The 7,574-nt window shown below is 31.2% G+C and overlaps 1 long non-coding RNA gene across 1 annotated transcript; it reads left to right on the top strand.

Annotated features, from left to right (window-relative positions):
- The first annotated feature begins 2,465 nt into the window (after positions 1–2,465).
- On the top strand, positions 2,466–5,713 carry LOC143056297 (uncharacterized). Its single transcript, XR_012972288.1, has 2 exons — positions 2,466–2,814; positions 4,437–5,713. It is a non-coding gene; the product is annotated as an uncharacterized LOC143056297 (long non-coding RNA).
- Positions 5,714–7,574: the final 1,861 nt, after the last annotated feature.

Genomic DNA, 7,574 nt, shown 5'->3' with positions numbered 1-7,574 from the left:
TCTCAAGTTTTCATTTTGTGTACATGTGAATGAAAAATGATTGGCATCATCTATTTTTTTTTTAAAGAACAATAACTAATATTGACAAAAGTGTTCTTCTTTTTTCATGTTTTTCTGCCCCTTTTCAATTTGCTTTAGTATTTCCTGGTTTCAAAGCTATTTTCTTTAAGGAAATTTGGTTCAATTACATAAATCTTTTTAAAATTACTTTAAAACATAATTTAATATTGTCCGTTAAACTGAGTTAAAGAGTTTTTAGTTTTCTTGTACAATCTCCTTCATACGTTTATTCATTTTATATTTTTCTATTTTTCAGTTAGTATTTTCTATCTCTAACAATTTTATATTATTTTCTTTAATCATATTATAAATGTATATACAAATGAAGTTCCTGCTTCATCAGTAGTTTTATTGAACAGGATGCATCATATAACAAAGGATTAACTTGTTATAGGAAGATGTGGTGTGAGTGCCAATGAGACAACTCTCCGTCCAAATAACAATTTATAAAAGTAAATTCAATGTTATTTACTCTTATATGAAGTTAAACTGCAAAATACAGAGGGCACTTCAATGCCACGATTATCTACGTACATGTATGTATCTCGTTTTGTCATTCAATATAGGTTATCTCTGCGCATGTACATGTATGTCGTGCAATATTCTAAAATAAAGCCAACATGTTTATGAGTGACAGTTAATGCTGAATACTTTTCATAAAGTTAGCCATCCTTTTCATATTGAATGAATGTATAGTATACAGTGATTCTTAAATTTTCTCTTAAATTTTGGTGGATCCTGGGACCTTTTATACTATAATAGTCCGAATAGTCCCAAGTGGATCCTGAAATGTATAAAACTTGCACTTTAAACGGATATTTAGTAACAAGACCATTGACTTGCCAAATTTTTGTACCATCGGAATTAAAACATTATTTCTATCACACGAAGTAAACAACTTGAAAAAGTACATTTCGTTATTATCTTTATGTGTGACCTATTTCATGCATCCATGTAAACTAACTACAACATTTCTTTGGTACATATAATATATACATGTATATTTATACAAAGCATTCTATAACCTGACAGTTTACAAACATAACGACCTTGGTGATTGTTATCCAAGTAGCAGAAGAGTGCGTTTCGCCAGTAGTTTGACTAACCGAGAAATATCAATGCACGTACTAGATATCGGATACTGTAAGATGTCGCTGTAGAATCGATATTACATATCTCCGAACGGAACAAATACTTTCTCGCTCCTATACATCATACAACTTAATGGTAAACAATGTTACATGTTGAGACAATTAATGGACCATCTGATGAAAGATAATAATACTCTAATCCCTAACATCATGATGAAAATAAATATTCTGTTCAAGCAGATTACAAAAAAAAAAATAATCTGAAACCAGACTTTCCACATACCTTACAGTGTAAAAAAAAATTGATTGATAGCATGTGATAGCGTTGAAAAACTGAATACAATTGAGTTTTATCTACGTACATTGTTTTGTCACTAAATATATGTTATCACTGCGCATGTTATACGTGCAATATCCTTAAATAATGCCAAAATTCCTTCTTGAATATCTTGAAAAAACACTGGGTTTCAAAATATCATTGAAAACTCCGACAAAAACCATACTCTCTTTGGCACATTCCCCATTTCCATTCTTAATTTTATCTCCTTTTTTAAGTTAAATGGTTGCTTCCTAATGTCAGATCGTCGCCAAGGTAAAATGGTCAGCGGTCTGTTAATTTTCTGATTCCTGCATATAAATACAAAAATGAGAAGATGCAAGTGACATGAAATAACTCTTCACAAGAGACCAAACGACACAGAAGTTAACAACTAAATGTCACTGTACGACCTCCAACAATGAGTAAAACAATACCACATAGTCAGGTATAAAAGCACCGAATGACAAATGTAAAGCAACCCAAACGAGAAACTTACAGCCTGATTTATATACAAAATAATTAGCGAAAAGCAAATATGTAACACAGCAACAAATGACAACCACTGAATTACAGGCTGATGACTTTGGGAAAGGCACTGATTAGTTTTGTCTGAATTTGGAGGAAAAAACCGCAGAGTGACTTGCAGGTATATATCAACATGATCAATGTAGTATAACTCGTTAACAAAAAAAAAAAAAAACATATATCTAAACATAATGTTCTACTTTTCATCTTTTTTTCATGCCTTTTCTTTATATTTTTTTTTAAAGTTATCACAGGAATCAAATATATCAAACAAACTTATGTGAAGTTGTCCATTTCTGTGAGAGGAGATATAAACCTCCTTAACATGAAGTAATTAAAACTTTGTATATATAAATCTAAACAAAATTTACAAGTTGGAGCCAGATGGAATTTTTCTATGAGAACCTTGACCCCAACTTTTCACTTCGCACTTTATATCATAGGTATTATAACGACGAAATGAAACATGATAGGAAGACCGAGAATAGATAACCATCCATAAAAAGAAAGCTTGATCAGCATTTTTCTGCAACAATTCGAAGACAGTACGTATCTTTTGTACGAGTTTGATGAACCCAGCTGTTTTCGATCATACATCTTATTTTTAGATATACAGAGAAAGTATTTCCTCTGAAAGATGGACAAACGTAAAATATTTTTTGTGATATGTTTCGCGACTGGTATACATTGTAATCCGTTATTTCCGTATGATTTGGTCGACTTAACTAGAAATCTGGGACCAGATTCAATATACTATCCAACATTAGGAGGATATGAAAAAGTTATTGAACTCAAAGGAAGTAAAGAATTCGGTCATTGGTAGGTACAGTTTAAATCAAATACTTATTTTAGTATATCAAAACATTTAATCATATAGACCGTTATATAGGTGTTCTTTATTCTTAAGAATTTAAAAAAGTATGGCGATTCTTTTTTTTTATTTTCACGTCGTCAATTTCATTTAACCCTAGAAAAAGCTTACAATTAAACATAATAAACATGAAACTTAATGTACCAAAGTATATAGTGACTTACATTTCTATTCCTTAACATCGAAATCATTGCTTATTACATTTACCTATATACAAAGCAAAATGCCAAAAACAAAATGTTTTTAAATACTTTTTCTTGAAGTTATCATCGAGATTAAGAAAAGTATTTTGACCATATAAATTTTGATCATATAGGTCACTATGTATTCAATTTTACATTGATATTGTGGGTTGGGTCGTTAGGGAGCTAAATCCAGAAAAGCGCTTCGTACGCATCAAATTTATAAAAATTTATATTAGTTTCCTTAAATTTTTAACAATCTAATGAATAACTATTCTAACAAATTCAAACTTAAATACTTTTCTTAATTTCCCGATGATAACATCAAGAAAAAGTATTTTAAAACATTTTGTTTTTGGCATTTTGCTTTATATATAGGTAAACATATAGGTCTATATATAAACATTTAACGGAAAGCTATCGTATAACGGAGAAGACCTTACATATTCGCTTACCCTACTTAGATTTGGAGTTCTCAGGTTTTTGTGCTGTTCAACAAATTGTTCGGTAAACACTACTTTTCTTATCATCACTTTAAAACATATATAGCTAAAAAAGCACATTTTTAAATATGTTATAAGATTCTTGTTATTTTCTTAAATAATTTTTGAAAGAAAAAAATATGTCAATGTTAAATGTATAAAAAACGTCAAAAGAATCATTTCACGCCAAATTTTCAATGGCTTACACTTCAAAAACAAGCACACGGACTTTGTAATTCTATTTTACTTCAGTTTAAATAATACTTTCAAATTCTAGAGGTCCACGTATGAGAGTCTGGATGCGTTTAGAAAAAAAAAAATAATAATAAAGGTCAAAATGTGCAGATGAAACAAAGATAAAGAATTATAGAGAAACATGGTATAAATAGATTATAAAGAAATGAAGGACCACCTCACCATATAGTCGCCAATACTTTACTGGTAAGCTATTGAAAACGCAAAATAAAAAAAGACATGTAAAAACATTGTTATTTCTTCGTTATAATCGTGATCAAGTTTCCGAGAAAACGAAAAACACATATTGTAAAAAGAAAGATAACTCAAAACGATTCTTTGTGTATCGGTATGTTCCTCCTTCAAGAGGAAAACACAAGAACGACTTGTCTTTTTCATAGCGTTTACTCAACATGTTAAAAATAACTAATAGAGGTAGAATGAAGGGACAGGATACAGGCTAAAAACTGTGAGAATAAAAATTATCTCTAATTTTTGTTTTGTTTAATGAAACAATCTCACTAAAACGAATGAGTGCCATCATGCCTGTGTTTTTTCTAATATAATTAATAGATTTTACAATTTCATGGTATTTTCTAACAAACTTAATATGTTTTATTACTATTTTAGGGTATTTTCTAACATACTTATTATATATTATTATTATTTCAGGGTATATTCTAACGTACTTAAGATGACAGAACACGTCGGTACCCATATGGATGCCCCAAGTCATTTCAACAAAGTAGGATGGAATATGCATCAAATACCAATCAATAAAATGGTAGGTCCAGGGGTCATTGTCAATGTCAAGGAAAAAGCTCGAAATAATCCGGACTATCGGATATCATTAAATGATATAAAAGAATGGGAAGAAAAATATGGAAAAATACCCGATGGGGCAATGTTAATAATGAATTCGGGATGGGATGTAAAATACCCTGACAAATACAGTGTTTATGGTACGAAGAATATGTCAGATCTTACCTCTTTTCATTACCCAGGCTGGCACGAGGATACAATTTCTTGGATTATATCTAATAGACACATACTTTTCATCGGAACAGATGCTCCGTCATTTGATTATGGACAGTCGACAACTTTTCCAGTACATATTTTAACTTCACGAGAAAATATATGTGGTTTGGAGAACGTTGCCAATTTGGATAGAATTCCACCAAGCGGATCAATTATCTCAGCTGCAGGAATGAAAACTGTGGAAGGAAGTGGAGGACCTCTCAGACTTTATGCTATGGTTCCAAATTCTGATGCTAATAATAGTGCAGTGACAATCGGAACATCTAACGTGTTACTTGTTGTTATTTGTCTGACTCTACTTATCAAACTGCAAAACTAAAATTTTTAAATGTCTGTATCTGTGGCTCAAAAACGACAGGCATGTCGTTTTTATTAGGTAAAACACATAGAAAGAAATATTTGAATTTTGATACTTTTGAAGAAATTTATTTTAACTCTTTTTAAGACTATAATGAAACCGTGCGGAATCAGTCGAGTAGAATTTGGATTGTTCGAATAAAATTTTAACCTGCAAACAGAAAAATGTACATTTCATATATAAAAAAGTGAAGATTACATCAAGGGATTATTCAAAAATCCAAAGAAGAATTACAGATTACACCGCAGTTATTGATAAAGAGATAATGAACAGTCCTTATGTCACTAAACAGAAAACCAATGACTTAGGAACACAAACCCTTCATCGCTAACTGGAGTTGAATTCAAGTCCTCTAAAGATGGTATGCAGTTCTGCTTCATTTGGGACAACCGACGTTAATTGTTCTTCAATTGTTCAATTAAAGTTTTATTCAAATTTGGTGTTTAAGATACTACATGAACAAAAGCTCCAGTGTTTGTTTTTTTTAAATCGACTGAATAACAAAATATGCATGCCAAAAATTATATATCTTAAATAAAGTAGTAAACCACTGTTTAAAAGTCATAAATCAATTGAGAGAAAACAAACTAAAACCAAGGGAAATAAATCAACTTTAAGAGGAAAACAACGGAACAACAGAAACACTGAAGTGCAACAAAAACAAACGCCTATGCAACATACATAGAAACAACTATTCAATAACAACTGCCATATGATGACTTGGTACATGACATTTTAAGAACCTGGCTTTATTGATAGCCAAACCTAACACTTAATGGCAAGGTAAAAAATACTGCTAAAATGACAACAATTACATTACAAATAAATGCATAAACATTCAGGACAGAAAAATACATAAATAAATAATATAATAGAACATTTCAATATGTTAATCACAGAATAATTACAAACGATACTACACATAGCATAAGTCAGAATATTAATCATATCAGATAAAACCAGCCAAAAAAGTTTTACCAGTCCAGAAATGAAAAATATAGAAAGTCCCTCACATATTGCTGTTTTTATGTGTTTATTTTCTTAATTAGGAGTCATATTTCAACTGAATTTAGTATTATGTGAATTTTAGTTCATTGTGGTGTAATAGAGTCACTAGGGTTTAAATAATGAAGACAGGTGTGTTATAGCACAACAACTGTGAACATCTGTTGCACATGTCTAAGCTCAATAAATCGGTAAAGAGCAAAAAACCAAAGAACAAAAAACAAATTGACACAAAGCACTCAAATAGGCGTACAGTACTCATCGTTACTAAAAGATAGTTCATAAGCAAATTAAAAAAGTTAAAAAATTAGTACAATCCCGCCCCCTTTTCCCCGAATGTGACCTACCGAATTTGAACTATTACTGAGTGTGTGCTAACACAAGCAACACGACGGGTACAATATGCAGAACATGTTCTGCTTTCACTTTTGAGCGAATGAGAACAACCATAGTTTTTGTACAGAATTCGTGATGCTCAGTTTTTAGTTTACTATGCTGTGTTTTGAGTATTATTGTTTGTCTGTTGCCCTTTTGTAGCCATGGCGTTGATATTTTATTTTCGGTTTATGGGTTTGAATGTCCCTTTGGTATCTTTCGCCTCTTTTCACAACTAATAAATACAAAATATTTTCCAAGACTAATGATCGCTATGGTTTCATTTACATCACACGGAAAAAGGGAACGGACGCTACAAACAGTCCGAGAATCGCATGACCTTGTACAATGCCAAAATATAAGATAATGGTAATAGTATCAATAGGATGAAGGATAATGCGTACTCATAACTATACGCATATAGCAATATATCTTTTGTTATATTTTAATTAACCAAACTACAAAAACAATGTTAGGATCAATGGTAACTATGCAATAAGATTTCAATTCGGTGTTAAATTGAAAACATTCATGAACAAGTTTATTGAAATGACGAGTTTACAAGAATCGTATCTAAATTTACAGGCTTTATAAACAATATCACCGTAAAATTTATGATGTGATAACCCGTTTAAATAGAATTCTACGGGTGCATCTAAATTTCCTCTCCAAATCTTTGTCGTTGGGTATCCAGAGACTCATCCACGAAAATACATCTAAAGTGAAACATTCAGTCTTCAAAAAGAGGTAGGTGTCCATACGATATATACATAGAGAATAATACATGGCAAAATCCGTATCATATGTCGTATCATCCCGAGACATCAATATCAGCCCAAGGGCCTTAAGGCATGTGATACGGATTTTGCCATGTATTATACGCTTTATCATATATTTCAACAGAAGAGTATTATATTATATGAACTGTTTTCTGATCCATAGCACTGGGTTACCTTCAGTTCTACTTTTGTCTTGTTTCAAAGGCCTCAAAAGAACTGCTCAATTACTTATCCGAAGCACCTGGGTTACCTTAC

This window comes from Mytilus galloprovincialis, chromosome 13 (genome assembly GCF_965363235.1).
Source record: "Mytilus galloprovincialis chromosome 13, xbMytGall1.hap1.1, whole genome shotgun sequence".
NCBI classification, from domain to species: Eukaryota; Metazoa; Mollusca; class Bivalvia; order Mytilida; family Mytilidae; genus Mytilus; species Mytilus galloprovincialis.
This window is presented reverse-complemented; position numbering and strand designations above follow the sequence as displayed.